The following is a 17,175-nucleotide window of genomic DNA, read 5'->3' as shown; positions in this document are numbered from 1 at the left end:
GGTTGTCCATGAACCTACTTACAACTCTCACTGCATGTGCAATGTCTGGCCTTGTCCAGACCATGGCATACATAAGAGAACCTACTACTGCATCATATGGAACTTTAGACATATAGGCTATCTCCTCTTGTGTCTTTGGATACATATCCTTGGTTAGTTTAAAGTGACCATCTAAAGGTGTACAAACCGTTTTTGCATTTTGCATTGCAAACCTTTCTAGTACCTTCTTGATGTAATCCTCTTGAGATAGCTTTATTGTCTTCTTCGTCCCATCCCTTGATATCTTTATACCAAGTATCCTTGTTGCAGCACCTAAATCTTTCATTGAAAAAGATTTAGACAGCTCCTCTTTTAGGTATTTGATGTCCTGCACGTTAGCACTTGCAATCAGCATGTCATCAACATACAACATTAGGATGATGAACTTCCCATTCCCAAATTCTTCGTGTAGACGCAATGATCTGAGTTGCATCTTGTGAATCCATGGTCGAACATCCATCGATCAAACTTCAAGTACCATTGTCTTGATGCTTGCTTTAAACCATACAAGCTCTTCTTTAATCTGCAAACCATTTTCTCCTTACCTTTTACTTCATACCCCTTTGATTGAAGCATGTAAATTTCCTCCTCTAAGTCACCGTGAGGAAATGCCGTATATACATCCATTTGCTCAATATTTAGATCATGAGCAGCCACAAGGCTTAAGACAAGCCTAATTGAGTTCATTTTTACAACAGGAGAAAATATTTTATTGAAGTCAATACCTTTGTTTTGAGAAAACCCTTTTACCACAAGCTTAGACTTGTATCTTTTCTTCCCACCTTCTTCTTCCTTTAGCTTGTACACCCATTTGTTTTGAAGTGCCCATTTAGCTTTAGGCAACTCAATCAAATCCCATGTTTAGTTGCGATGTAATGAGTCCATCTCCACTTGCATGCTCTTCATCCATTCTTCTTTGAATTCGTGTTGCATAGCTTCCTTGTATGATTTCGGATCTCCAGAATTTGAGATCAAGAGATGGTTGAAGGAAGGAACAAACCTTTCTAGAGGTCTACTTGCTCTTGCAGATCTTCAGGGAATAGGTTGAGGCTCCTCATTTGGTTGACGTTGTTGCACATTGTGAGCGTTTGCAGTCTTTAAGTCTTCACCGTCCTTAAGCTCCATGTACTCATCACCTGTTTCTTTTGTTTGTTTTCTTTCCAAGTAATCTTTGTACATATTTTGTTTGTTAAAAATTACATCCCTACTCCTTAAGATTTTACCATCTTCAGGATTCCATAGGCGATACCCAAAGTCACCTTCTCCATAGCCAATGAAGAAACACTTTTTGGACTTTGTATCTAGCTTTGATTTCAGGCTTCTATCTATGTGCATGAAAGCCTCACACCCAAACACTTTGAAAAATGAATAATTCACCGGTTTACCTGTCCATGCCTCTTCTAGAACTCCCCCATCCAATGCCGTTGAGGGTGACCGATTGATTAAGTACACAGATGTACTTACAGCTTCCGCCCAAAGCTCAAGCGGTAGGCTTGCCTGTAGTCGCATGCTTCGTGCTCGCTCCATGGTTGTTATGTTCATCCTTTTGAAAATGCAGTTTCGTTGAGGTGTCCTTGGGGTTGTTCTTTGCCTCCGAATGCCATTGCTAGCACAAAAGCTTTCAAAATCTTGGCTGCAATATTTGCCTCCATTGTCGGATTTGAGGCATTTAACCTTAGTACCTGTTTCATTCTCCACAAAGGCTTTCCACCTTTGAAATATGGAAAACACATCGGATTTATTCTTCATTACATAAACCCATGTTTTCCTAGTCGCATCGTCTATGAATGTTACATAGTACAATGAGCCACCAAGTGATGGTGTACTTGCAGGACCCCAAACTTCAGAATGAACCAACTCAAGTTTTTTAATTTTTTCTTTCATTTCCAAAATTTTGAAATTTTACCCTCTTTTGTTTACCATAAACACAATCTTCACAGAACTCTAAGTCCACTTCTTTCAAACCTGGTAGAAGCTTCTTTGTTTGAAGGATTTGCATTCCTTTAGCACTCATATGCCCAAACCAGTAGTGCCACACCGCACTGTCAACTTCTGTAGTTGTTGCACAAGCTGAAGGTTGTGTGCTAATGATACACAAGTAAAGTGTACCAACCTTTTCTCCCTTGGCAACCACCAAAGATTCTTTTGAGATTTTCCACCGTTTTCTTCCGAATGCAATGTTGTGACCTTCATCGTCCAATTGTCCTATAGAGATCAATTTTTTGCGAAGAGAAGGAACATGCCTAACATCTTTAAGCTTCCATTCATTTCCTTTAATAGTTTTGACACAAACTGTACCTTTGTCGACAATTTCACAAGCTTCATCATCTCCCAAGTATACATACCGAAAATTACCTTTGGTGTAATCTTGGAAATGTTGCTTGTGTGGTGTCCCAAGGAATGAAGCCCCGGAATCTACTATCCAGGAATTAGACACATTGTCTAGTGAGAGAATTAGAGCATCTTGCTCTACTTTACCTGCCACATTGGCCTCCGATGTTGGCTTGTTGTCTTGAGACTCCGACTGCTTCTTCTTCTTGGACCAGCAATCCTTCTTGACGTGGCCCTTCTTGCTGTAGTTCCAACATTCAAGAACTGACTCTGTGCGTGACTTGCTCCATTTTGAGCGATCACGACCCTTTTGGTTTTTGAACCTCTCCTTAGGCCTTCCTCTTGTTTCCACTGACAGTGTAGCACTTGATGATTCTCCTATGCTTCTCCTTCATATTTCCTCACTTAGGAGAACACCCATAACATCATCAAACTTAAGAGTATTTGTGCCAGAAATAGAATTACTTACAGCCATCACAAGGCTGTCCCAACTATCTAGTAGAGACGATAGTATAAGGAGAGATCGCACTTCGTCATCGAAAGTCATTTTCACCAATCAAAGTCGACTTATGTTGGTCTTAAATTCATTTAGGTGTTTTGTAACTGAACCATTCTCTGCCATCTTTAGATTGAACAAGTGCTTCATGAGAAATCCTTATTGGATGCCGATGGTTTCTCGTAAAAGTCATCAAGTGACTTCATCAAGTCCTCCGTGGTCTTCATCTCCAAAACGTTGAAGGCCACCGTTGATGCCAAGATTAACCGGATTGTTCCCAGTGCCTTTCGATCAAGGACAATCCGTGCTTCATCTGCCATCGTTGCGGGCTTCTTTGCAAGACCGCCTAGTGGCAAATAGAGGTCCTTTTGGTAGAGATAGTCTTCAATGTGCATCTTCCAATGTTGGTAGTTTTTGCCTTTGAACTTCTTGATCTTGAGCTTCCCTTCCTCCGCCATTACTCCCACTCAATTCAAGGAATCCTTTCCTTGACATAATTTAGCTACGAGCAAACCTTGCTTTGAAACCAGTTGTTAGGAAATATGGCATAGCTAAGTAGATAATTGAGTAGATTACTTAATGGAGAGAGATAATTTTCACACACAAGATATTATAGAGTAGAGAGAGAGAGAGTACACACGATATACGTGATTCACCCAATGTGGCCTTCGTCCATGGGAAAGCAGCCACTCGATGGCTTTAGTACTTCAAAATAAGAAGTAGGTTACAAAGAGATTATACCCTTTTGGAGCTCCCGCCTTGCTTCACTCTCACCACCTTACACCCACCTTGTTGCATCAACTTCACACTATGAAATGTGTGTAGAAATGGCCTCCTTTTATAGGCCAAAAGGGCTGCCCTCTCTCATGAGAGGCAACCATGTGTAGCCGCCCTTGTGTAGATAAGTCCAAATCGGACCCTCCAATCCGCCCATGTGTGGCCGCCCGAAGACAAGTCCGCCATTGAATTCGGCCACCGGCCAGTGGCCATTGACTTCCGACCACCGGCCACTGGCCATTGACTATCGGCCACCGGCCAACCGGCCAACCGACTGGTCCTTTTCCGACCACTTTTCGGCCACTGTCCGGCCATAATATTTCGGTGAAAAGGAATATTCCGGTTGGGCGTGAAAATTTTGATTTCCGTTGAGTTATTTTTATTTCCAGTGAGTGATTTTTCTTCACGCACGTTGGCTTCTCCTCATAATGGGAGCCTTACAAATGTGCGTTTTTAACACAGAAAATTACAAGGGGTAAATCGGGCTCCATACTTAACATCAACATCTTTGGATTATGTGAGGGGTGTGGAAGAGATCACTTACTTCAACACTATGCTAAGAATCTTGACAACCTGGGAAAAGCAATTGTCAATGCCATTGTAATTTTACCATGCTCAAACGGATCCATGTCAGAGCCAACAGCTCCAGTCAAGGTGGTGACTAGAGCTCAAGCTTAGAAAGCAGCCAAAAATCAACCCATGGGGGATGAGTTGAAACTTCTAGAACAAAATCAAATTTGAAAATGGGTTATCTAGGACTCAACGGAAATCATGGAAAGTCAAACGAGATAGAATGAAAGCAAAGAGTCTAAGAGAAAAGACATCCTTGGAAATAGAATTAAGCCAAACAAAGGAGCAACTCAGACATGAACATGAGAGCAGGGAAAACTCAAAGGATCAAAAGAGTCAAAGACAATATCATGCGGATCAATTTTAGTGGAAAAGGTAAATGAGCATTTAGATGCTATGGTGTAGGCCTACGGTGCGCGCCTGAAGAACAATCCAACCCTGGAACAAAGATTACTGACCTATCTGCATCTTGAATTCAAAACCAAACAAATGGAGATGTGCAAAAAGTTCATAGAAATCGCTCAAGCTCTAATACAACCAAAAACTTTGAAAATTCTAGAGCAAGTAATGTATGTGCCCGAAAAGGTAAAAACAAGCACGTTCAAGGAAAACAACATGGGAGAACAAATCAAAATCCATGGGTTCTGTGACGAATGTGGATGGGATCACCTACCTCAAACATTGCGCTAAGACTTCAGACAACATGATCAAACCAACAATAGCAAAAAACGAGGGACCCTTGGATACGAGGGTTATTGCAAACACAATGGATGAGGCTAAATTGCTTGAGATATGGCCAAGTTATTAAGTGGAAGAGTCGTGGCCACATTTACTATGGGAGAAAATCAAAAACATAAAAGATGTAAGTGCCATGCTACTGTCGGCACCAATCCCTGAAGTCCACATGGATCATGAAATTTATCTAGGGTATATTCAATCATTATATGTGGATGCAGGTATGGAAGTATCTCTGGAGAGTAAACCAGCAACCATAAGGACTTTACTATTCTTTATGGGGAAGCAGGAGACAAAATCTAAAGTGAGAATCTTACCATCTCAATGGAATCCAATTCCACATACCATCGATCTCTCATATTGGTATCAAGAGCTAGGCTATCTTTCCGGGGGAAGGGCGTGGTCCTCATCTTTTTACCACTGCACCTTGTGCATGCTCATGCAAGATGTGTGCGGAAGCCCTTGCTAGGCAAGGAGGGAGCTTTTGGACATACCCGTATGTGTAGACCCGCCTAAGGTGGGGAGGGAGCAACACTTGACCTCCAACAAACAGAGCGCCGATTGGCTCATTGTGAGCGCAGGGCCGAGGGGAGGTTTTTACGTCCAACTACGCACTATACAGAGCAAGGCCCATCTCTCTCTCACCAGTCTTTTCTCCGCGCTATTGCTGATGTTGAGGCTCACCATAGCCAATAGTTCTTTTTTTATAAAAAACTTTAGGGTTTTAAAGACCCCAAGGGAGGGTGCCCACGGAAGCCCCCTTTAACTACCATACTCGTTTGTTATCCTTGTTTGAGGCTCGGTACGGATTTCAAGCAATCAAGAGCATACGGTGCTAACGAGGCATCCAAGGGAAAACAAGTAAACTAATTTTCTAAAAATTTATAAAGTCTACCAATAATAAAAGTACGGTACATCTCTTTACAAAATAGAAGTTCCGCGTTGGCAACAACTACAAATGGCTTGGGATTCAAGCGGTGGAATCTATCCAACCGGTGGCAAGTAAGGAGAAGCTCAACAACAATGGGTTTTCTCACAATCTTTCGGGTTTTACGGTCGGAATAGACAAGGTCTTTCCTGACGATCGGCTTTCATCAGGAATCTTTTGAAACAAGGTATCTTTTTCTTCTCTTGCTAGCATTGCACTTAGTCGCCATGGATTTCAACATCAATATGAATTTTGATTTTGAGCACCATATGCCCGATCTTCCCAATTATGGCTCGCGGCCGGATACTCTCATGGAGGGTACCCGCACAGCTATGGGAGGAGATGACACTTACGAATTGCCTGATATCCAAGAATTTCAAGCACTTCAAGCACACATGTATGTGATGGAAAAGAATTTTGCATCTTTGAATGAAAGTTAGTAAAAAACCACTTTAGTAGTGCAATTTATGCAATAGCAAGCCAAGGGCTTTGTTGATATATATATATATGCATGAGCAAGTGTGTGATCAGGGGCAGGGTCCTCCTGGTTAGGGACAGGGTCCCCCTCTAGATTCTTTGCACTCTCTCACTCAAAAGGAGGTGGAAAATTTGTTGAAAAATACAAAGCCACCAGCTTTTAAGGGAGAGCAAAGAGAGCTATGAGGTCCCTGTCCCCTTTTGAGAGGAGCGGAGTACCTTTGATAGGTCTCCAATCCTGAAAAAGAAAAAACAACGGATATTCCCTTAGCTACTACGTAGCCACGGGCATGAACTGTTGGTGAAGGATTGGTCCTATCTCGCTATGGCGGAGTGTGACCACCACTATCTATAATCAATTATACCTCAAAGTATAAATCTTAGAGTGACCAACCTGTGCGCTTTTTTTCCCATGTTTCAGAAGCACAGCCGCCAAGGTTTGTCTCTTTTAAGATATATGACTAATAAAAAAATTTCTAGCGTTGGAAAGTTACCCGACTCATCGGGTCCACCCGTCTATAGAATGATACCGTCGGGGTATCATTCTACCACTTTCCACACCACACTCACCCTTCTTTTGTTATCTAATTACTATCACACTGTTTAAACATACATGTTCCTTTACTTTATTTATGATACTGGTTCATTAAAACAGCCCTTCAAACAGTATTACAAACAATAGTCAAACAAGAAGTCGTCCAATTTTAAACCAACAACCCTTGGATTACGTTCACTCAAGAATCTCTACTAGCGCCTCCCGCCACAGCAACAACGGTGCCAATCTGGGCGTCATCCTCACACCACGGCAAAACAAAACTACAGCATCCAACTGGTCTAATCTGGGTGTACTCCCACCACAGCATCAGCGGTGCCATCCTGGGCGTCATCTCACGCCTCGGCAACTACCACATAATGTCAGCGCTAATAAGTAGAGAGACTTGAGAGAAACCCTACTGAAGGTTTTGGACAAACAATCTTTCCTATAACAACCAGTTTAACCAGACAATCTTTCCTACTTGTCAAACATATGCCGAGTTTCTTGGGGTTAAGCCCCGTGGTTTCGGTCCGTGTTTTCTTTTCATAAGATAAATATTATATTTCTATGGTCTCGCATATGCAATGATGCATAACTTGAAACTGCAATACTAACCTGTACCATAGCTCCGATTGGTCCGATTGGTGGAGACATAGCATGTTCCGCAGGAGTTCTCCCGTTACTTGTACCGGCTTCATGATCATTAGCGCCTTGTGTTCGAGCACGCTTGGGAGCCATTTTTTTGTACTACACTTATGTTATACACTTAGAACTTTAAATTGATCAATTTTCCTAGTAGTCTCCTTGTTTCCAAAGAGAGTCTGTAATTTGAACCCTCGCCAACTCAGATTCACACTTAGTGTTGTTGTTCTACATCTAATTTCTATACATCAAATATTTGCTAATCGTAATTAATCAAAAATTAAGTGTTTAAACTACGAGTGAAAGTTTAGGACTGCATTACTTTTATGCATGACATTTCTAATCCAATTCTAACTTCCATTTCTATACTTCAACTAAATCAATTTTTAGTATTATTCAAAATTCTACTTAATCTAATTGACAATAAAATTGCTGAATGATAGTATCATCATGTATAATAAGAATATGATGAGTTTTCTTATGTATTAACTTTCAATTAACTATGCATAAATTAATAGTGAAGATGTACTAACTAGAGAGAGTAGGTATACTTAGAAAGATTAGAGTAAGAGAAAACATACACACACATCTTTTCTAAAGTTAATTGAATCTTACTAATCCATTAAAAGATTAGAGTAAAAGAGAACACACACACATCCTTTTCTAAAGCTGATTGAATCTTACTAATCTATTAGAGAGATTAGAGTAAGAGATAGCACACACACACACATATCCTTCTTAAAATTAATTGAATCTTACTAATCTATTAGAGAGATTAGAGTAAGAGATAGCACACATACACACATATCCTTCTTAAAGCTAATTGAATCATACTAATCAATTAGAGAGATTAGAGTAGGAGATAGTACACACACACACATAGCTAATTGAATCTTACTAATCTAATAAAGAGATTAGAGTAGGAGATAGCACATATACACACATAGCTAATTGAATCTTACTAATCTATTAGAGAGATTAGAGTAAGAGATAGCACACATACATCATTCTTCAAGTTAATTGAATGCTTAATTAATACGCACCTTATTAGTCCACTAGAGTTTTTGCTCTCTTAGTGGTTTGTGGATGCCTTCTCTCTAAGAGAAGTGGCAGCACTTTGTGAGCGCTATAGAGACAATCTCTATGCCTAAAGTGTGAGCATGGATGCTCTATTTATAGCAGAAAAGAAAACGTCCAAAAAAAAAAATTCAAAAAAAATAATTTTTTTTAAAAAATTAATAAAAAGATAATTATTTTTTTCCTCAAAAATCATACCCGCGTTTTTGGTACCCTTGTGGTACCCATCAGCTTGACCACTTGGTCATTATCATCAAAAGATAAGGCCACACAGCCCCCCCTCATTAAGATTAGTCAAGACTAGCCTCTCCTTTTCATGTGACAGTGTGTCCCACTTTGTCCCCTCGTATGTGAGTCCAGGTGAGTCCATGTGCCTTCATTTGTCATCCCTGTGTATTCTTTTGTCTTTATAATTATTTTATTTATTTTCTTAATGATAATTTACTTTACATTTTTAAGTTAAACTTTACAGTCTTATATTAACTTTACAGTAGTAAAAGAAAATTCTACAATCAGTAAATAAGTCTTGCAATAAGTTAGTTAGTGATTCATATAGCTAAACATGTCAGAATTTTGTAGCATAAATTTTAAATTCTAGGTTTTCTCAACCTACGATTCATAATTTGAACTCGAATATCTTAAATAATGAGTGATGGTTAAAAAAATTCAAATGCGTAATAGAACTTGTGTGAAATTCGAAATTAGAGACCTTACAATCTCCCCAACTTAGAATTTGAGATGCCCTCATCTCAAGAACAGTGAAGGGTAATCCTTAAGAAGGGATGTCTCATCTTCCCAAGTAGCATCTTCTATAGGGAAATCCTTCCATAAGGTAAGATGTTCTTTGATGGATCTATTCCTAAGCTTTCTCTCCCGAGTTTCTAGGATAGTATCAGGTTGGAGTTGTAGAACATCTTGAGCAGGTAAAGTGATTTGCTCATCATCAAGGACATGGTCAGGGTTATATATATAAGGTTTTAACAGACTTACATGAAATACATCATGCACTTTGAGATGAGAAGGGAGTTTTAGTCTATAAGCTTGATCACTTACAACCTTGATTATTTCGTGAGGTCCACAATATCGGTAGCTAAGCTTCTTATACCTTCCTAGAGACAGATTGCTCTTTTTGGGCTTTACTCGTAAGAAAACTTTGTCACCTTCTTTGAAAATCCGATCAGATCTTTTTAAGTCGGCGTACTTCTTTTGTCGATCTTGAGCCGCTTGAATATCCCTTTGAATAGCTTTGGTTTGAGCTTATTTTCTTCAAGCATTTTCTTTGAGGCTTCTACCCTTATAGTGGGGTCAGAAAAGTTAAGAGGTGATAAACATTCTTGACCATAAAGAGCATTAAAAGGTGTCATTCCAATACTTCTATGAGTAGAGGAATTGTATGCATACTCTACCAAGGGTAGGTATTGAATCCACTTGCGAGGTTCTCTATTGCAGTAGGCTCTGAGGATGTCTTCAATTACTTGATTAACTCTTTCAGTTTGGCCATCAGTTTGAGGATGATAAGCAGTACTAAAACATAACTGGGTTTCAATAGCTTGAAACAATGATACCCAAAACTTTGAAGTAAACTTGGCATCACGATCGCTGACAATCCTCTTGGGTAAACCATGAATTCTAAAAACCTACTTCACAAACAGACGAGCAATATCTGAAGCTGTAAAGGTTGTCTTGACTGGGATTAAGTGAGCCACTTTAGTAAGAAAGTCAACTATGACCATGATTGAATCATAGCCAGCTTGAACAGAAGGAAACCCGGTGATAAAGTCCATGCTAATACATTCCCATTTCATTTGGGGAATATCTAAAGGGTGTAATTTACCTGGCATCTTTAGTCTCTCTGCCTTAATCCTTTGACAAGAAAAACACTGCTTGACATAGCGAAGGACATCACCCTTCATACCCTGCCAATAGTAACTTCTGCGAATTGCATTGATGGTTTTGGCATAACCTGGATGTCCTGAAGTTGGGCCATCATGTGCTTCATATAGGATAGCATTCCTTAGGGTAGAATCCTTAGGTATGCATAGTCGATTCCTATAGTAAATTTTCCCATCTTCTAAGGAGTAATGTAGAGGTTTAGGCTGATTTGATGATACCCTCTCTTCACGTAGGATACTAGCAAGCATTTGGTAATCTTCATCTCTGGCAGCAGCATCCGAGACCTTGTCTAAAATAGGGTTGTTAGCCATGGAAATTGCCCCCAGAAAAGCTTTACGGCTTAGGGCATCTACCACAACATTATCCTTACCTGGTCTAAATTTAATATCAAAATCATATTCGTGCATGAGCTCTATCCATCTCCTCTGTCTCATGTTAAGGTTAGGTTGGGTAAAAATCCACTTAAGACTCTTGTGATCTGTTACCAATTGGAATTTGCGTCCCAATAGATAATGTCTCCACAGCTTGAGAGCGTGAATAACTGCTAGCAATTCTAAATCATTTATAGCATAATTCACTTCATGAATCCTAAGCTTCCGAGAAGTATAAGCTACAGGCCTTCCTTCTTGAGTAAGGACTACTCCTAATGCAAGGTTACTAGCATCTGTGATCACCTCGAATTCTTGGGTGAAGTCTGGAAGTTTTAAGAGAGGTTCTGAAGCAAGATACTCCTTAAGCTGTTTGAAGCAAGATTCATGTTTTTCTTCCCAAAGTATCGTAGCTCTTTTCTTTAGCAAGTCGGTTAGTGGTGCAGCTTTAAGAGCATAGTCCTTTACAAAGATCCTGTACCACCCTGTGATACCTAAGAACCCTCTGACTTCGGTTTGTGAAGTGGGTTGAGGCCATTCCACAATATCCTTGACTTTGTCAGGGTCAACAGAGACTACTTCAGGTGAAATGATAAACCCTAAGTAATAGACCTTAGGGGTAAAGAAGGTACATTTGCTTTTCTTTGCATACATCTTATTTCGGTGTAAAAGCTCTAACACTTTCCTAACATGTCCTTCATGCTCTTCTTCTGATTTGGAATAAATTAAGATATCGTTAAAGAATACAGGGACAAATCGTCCAAGAATCCTCTAAAGATATCGTGCATCAGACGATTGAAAGTTGCAGGAGCATTCGTAAGTCCGAAAGCCATCACTGTAAATTTGTAATGACCATAACGAGTGTTGAAAGCTGTTTTGGAGATATCAACCTCCTAGATTCGAATTTGATGATAGCTAGATCGAAGATCGATCTTTGTGAATATTTTGGCTCCATGTAATCTGTCCAGCATCTCATCAATATGAGGAATTGGATATTTATTCTTGATGGTAACCTGATTTAAGCCCCTATAATCTATGCAAAGTCGAAGAGAGCCATCCTGTTTCTTTTAGAAGAGAACAGGTGCACCCCATGATAAACCCTTGCTCAATCAACTGCTTGAGCTGCTCCTTGAGTTTTATAGCCTCTGGAAGTGACATCTTGTACGGCGCTCTTGAGACTGGTTCACTACCTGGAAAAATTTTGATTTCATGGTCTACCTCCCTAGGTGGTGGTAGTTCAGAAAGTTCAGTGGGGAAAACATCCGAAAATTCTTCTAGCCACATTGGTTCAGGGTTGGAAGAAGATTTTTCTACTTTGTTTAGCTTGACTACATAAATTTGTTGACCCTTGCGTAACCCTTTCAAAAGACGATTAGCTTTGACCAAGTAAGCTTTTGGTCGTCCATTCTGGCCTTGAATAGTGACTTCTTGACCTTGGTTGTCCACAAAAGTAACACTTCCTTGGGCACAATGGATATTGGCATTATGACTGGCTAACCAATCCATTCCAAGAATTCTGTCAAAGATTCCTATGGGTAAGGTTCGAAAAGTAGCAGAAGTAGAGTATTCTCCCAACTTGAAATTTATTTTTCCCACAGTGTACTGAGATAACACCTCCTTTCCATTGGCTAATTCAACTCTTATCTTTTTTGCAGGGTGTTGATTAAGTCCTAACCTCCTTACACATTAGGTGACAAGAAAGAGTGAGTACTACCACAATCAATAAGAAGCTCAAATTTTTCACCTTGGTGATTTGCAAGTGTTTGAATGACAGCATATTGTTGTATTGCTCTTGGGTTATCAATTGCAGCATGTAGAGTTGCTCTTTCCTCTTGTTCTTCTACCAATGTTGGTTCTCCTATGATAGCAATGACTCTAGCAGCCATTCCGCGCCTTCGACCTCGTCCTCCATTTCTTCCTCCACGATTTATTATTTGGCCTCATCTTCTAGCTCGATTAGGTGTATTTGTTGCGGAGACTCGCCTAGGACATACATTCTTGAAGTGTCCTAGCTCGTTGTATTCATAGCATCTAAGATCTGCATTTTGAGCTCCATTTGCTGAAGCTGCAACTATTGGATGAGTTTGGTGAACTAGGTGAATTTGCCTTTGGTTCCACATCATAGGCCGTCCTCTTCTTCCAGCATTCCTTGTATTTCCATTTCGTACCCTTTGAGAGTTTGACATCTCTTTAGCTAAGGGTTTAGCTCTTAAAAGAGCATCTTGCAAATTTACAAGCCTCATGGCTTCTAGACGTGTATTTAAAGGAGCATTTAGCCCTTGGCAGAAATGGGCTACTTGTTGATCTGCGGTCATTGGCGGAGCATAGCGCCTAAGAGTTACAAATTTGGAGTAGTATTCTTCCACTGTAAGATGAAACTGACGTAAGTTGAAGAATTCATTCATCTTAAGGGATTCGTGCGCAGGTGGAAGATAACGTCCTTTGACAGCATACTTAATGTCTTCCCAAGTTTGAGTGTTTTGAGCTACTTGATTATCTTTGTAGTGTTGTTTCCACCAAAGCTTGGCATCCCCCGTGAGACGAAACATAGCCAACATTGCTTGGTTATCGGGAGTAGTACCAGCAGCAGCAAAATAATCCTCCATCTCTTCAAGCCACACTTCTGCATCGCGCTCAACTAGGGCTCCTTCCCCTTTGAAAGAGGGAAGTTTATCTTGCTTGAGAAGTAGCTTTTTCTCTTGAAGAGATGTGTAGACCGCACTCTATGCAATATAGATTAAGTGAAACTTTATCGGATACTCTAACTTTAATCCACTTTAAGGCAAAACTTGATCAGACAATAATACAAACAAAAGATAATATTAATCCAAACTTTATTTATATACACATTATTTGCTACCAAGGTTGGTAGTCTTTAGGTACAAGGATTGTAATGTCTCTATATTTTGAGTTTAGTGACTACAAAAGAATAGGCTAAAGGATCAAAATAATAAGTTTCATTTGACCCTTGAAAGCTACGAGATACACATATGGGTCGAATCCTACCACCATGGATAACTTTTGTAACTTGGTTATACACCCATTGAATCTGAGATATCTTTTCTCCTCCCAAGGTAATGGTAGCATCCGGATTCTTAGTACCAATGAAAAGATAAACTTCGATGACTTTTAACTCCTCTGTCCATCGAAGTTTCTTGAGGTTGGTATCCATGCACTATATCTTGTCAGCATCGATGGTATAGATTCCTCCAGATGGACTCCAGTTGATGCCCCATTCTCTATGCACCCTTGGGATAGGTGGTGCAAACACCCTATCCAAAATCATCATCACCCTTTTTCGAAACTGATAATTTGGTGATTGGCATGCATTTTCAAACATGATGGTGAACACTTGGAATTTCTGGTAGGCTGAATGAACATTTTCCTGTACCAGGAAAGTTCAGTCTTCAATACCATATAAAAACTCAAAACAATTTTTCTAGGTTCCTCTATTATTTCAAACATTCGCATCCTTCAATATCCAAACATCAATCTAAAAATCTCCCCAAGATTTAACCTAGGCTCTGATACCAGTGTGAGGTCCCTGCCCCTTTTTGAAAGGAGCGGAGTACCTTTGATAAGTCTCCAATCCTGAAAAAGAAAAGCCAACGGACATTTCCTTAGCTACTACGTAGCCACCGGCATGAACCGTTAGTGAAGGATTGGTCCTATCTCGCTATGGCGGAGCGTGACCACCATAACCCTATCTAAAAACTATCTATAATCAATTATACCTCAAAGTATAAATCTTAGAGTGACCAACCCGTGCGCTTTTTTCCCCATGTTTCAGAAGCACAGCCGCCAAGGTTTGTCTCTTTTAAGATTTATGACTAATAAAAAAAATTCTAGCGTTGGAAAGTTACCCGACTCATGGGTCCACCCGTCCATAGAATGATACCGTCGGGGTATCATTCTCCCACTTTCCACACCACACTCACCCTTCTTTTGTTATCTAATTACTACCACACTGTTTAAACATACATGTTCCTTTACTTTATTTATGATACTGGTTCATTAAAACAACCCTTCAAACAATATTACAAACAATAGTCAAACAAGAAGTTGTCCAATTTTAAACCGACAACCCTTGGATTAGGTTCACTCAAGAATCTCTACCGGCGCTAATATGTCCGATCGGTATATACATTATTTATAAAAACCCTTGTCCTCATGAGCGTCCCATACCGCTCGACAAGTACTCGTTATGCTAATCTGGACATACTCCCGCCAACACAGCAACAATGGTGCCAATCTGGGCGTCATCCTCACGCCACCGCAAAACAAAACTGCAGTATCCAGCTGGGCTAATCTGGGTGTACTCCCACCACAGCATCAGCGGTGCCATCCTGGGCGTCATCTCACGCCTCGGCAACTACCACATAATGTCAGCACTAATAAGTAGAGAGACTTGAGAGAAACCCTACCGAAGGTTTTGGACAAACAATCTTTCCTATAGCAACCAGTTTAACCAGACAATCTTTCCTACTTGTCAAACATATGCCGAGTTTCTTGGGGTTAAGCCCCATGGTTTCGGTCCGTGTTTTCTTTTCATAAGGTAAATATTATATTTCTATGGTCTCGCATATGCAATGGATGCATAACTTGAAACTGCAATACTAACCTGTACCATAGCTCCGATTGGTCCGATTGGTGGAGACATAGCATGTTCCGCAGGAGTTCTCCCGTTACTTGTACCGGCTTCATGATCATTAGCGCCTTGTGTTCGAGCACGCTTGGGAGCCATTTTTTTGTACTACACTTATGTTATACACTTAGAACTTTAAATTGATCAATTTCCCTAGTAGTCTCCTTGTTTCCAAAGAGAGTTTGTAATTTGAACCCTCGCCAACTCGGATTCACACTTAGTGTTGTTGTTCTACATCTAATTTCTATACATCAAATATTTGCTAATCGTAATTAATCAAAAATTAAGTGTGTAAACTACGAGTGAAAGTTTAGGACTGCATTACTTTTATGCATGACATTTCTAATCCAATTCTAACTTCCATTTTTATACTTCAACTAAATCAATTTTTAGTATTATTCAAAATTCTACTTAATCTAATTGACAATAAAATTGTTGAATGATAGTATCATCATGTATAATAAGAATATGATGAGTTTTCTTATGTATTAACTTTCAATTAACTATGCATAAATTAATAGTGAAGATATACTAACTAGAGAGAGTAGGTATACTTAGAGAGATTAGAGTAAGAGAAAACATACACACACATCTTTTCTAAAGTTAATTGAATCTTACTAATCCATTAGAAAATTAGAGTAAAAGAGAACACACACACATCCTTTTCTAAAGCTAATTGAATCTTACTAATCTATTAGAGAGATTAAAGTAAGAGATAGCACACACACACACATATCCTTTTTAAAATTAATTGAATCTTACTAATCTATTAGAGAGATTAGAGTAAGAGATAGCACACATACACACATATCCTTCTTAAAGCTAATTGAATCTTACTAATCTATTAGAGAGATTAGAGTAAGAGATAGTACACACACACACATAGCTAATTGAATCTTACTAATCTATTAGAGAGATTAGAGTAGGAGATAGCACATATACACACATAGCTAATTGAATCTTACTAATCTATTAGAGAGATTAGAGTAAGAGATAGCACACATACATCATTCCTAAAGTTAATTGAATGCTTAATTAATATGCACCTTATTAGTCCACTAGAGTTTTTGCTCTCTTAGTGGTTTGTGGACGCCTTCTCTCTAAGAGAAGTGGCAACACTTTGTGAGCGCTATAGAGGCAATCTCTATGTCTAAAGTGTGAGCATGGATGCTCTATTTATAGCAGAAAAGAAAACGTCCAAATTTTTTTTTCCAAAAAAAAATTAATAAAAAAATAATTATTTTTTTTTCTCAAAAATCATACCCGCGTTTTTGGTACCCTTGTGGTACCCATCAGCTTGACCACTTTGTCATTATCATCAAAAGATAAGGCCACACAGCCCCCCCTCATTAAGATTAGTCAAGACTAGCCTCTCTTTTTGATGTGACAGTGTGTCCCACTTTGTCCCCTCGTATGTGAGTCCAGGTGAGTCCATGTGCCTTCATTTGTCATCCCTGTGTATTCTTTTGTCTTTATAATTATTTTATTTATTTCCTTAATGATAATTTACTTTACATTTTTAAGTTAAAATTTACAGTAGTAAAAGAAAATTCTACAATTAGTAAATAAGTCTTGCAATAAGTTAGTTAGTGATTCATATAGCTAAACATGTCAGAATTTTGTAGCGTAAATTTTAAATTCTAGGTTTTCTCAACCTACGAT

Source organism: Adiantum capillus-veneris, chromosome 15 (genome assembly GCF_014529385.1).
Source record: "Adiantum capillus-veneris isolate H3 chromosome 15, ASM1452938v2, whole genome shotgun sequence".
In the NCBI taxonomy this organism is placed as follows: domain Eukaryota; kingdom Viridiplantae; phylum Streptophyta; class Polypodiopsida; order Polypodiales; family Pteridaceae; genus Adiantum; species Adiantum capillus-veneris.
This window is presented reverse-complemented; position numbering follows the sequence as displayed.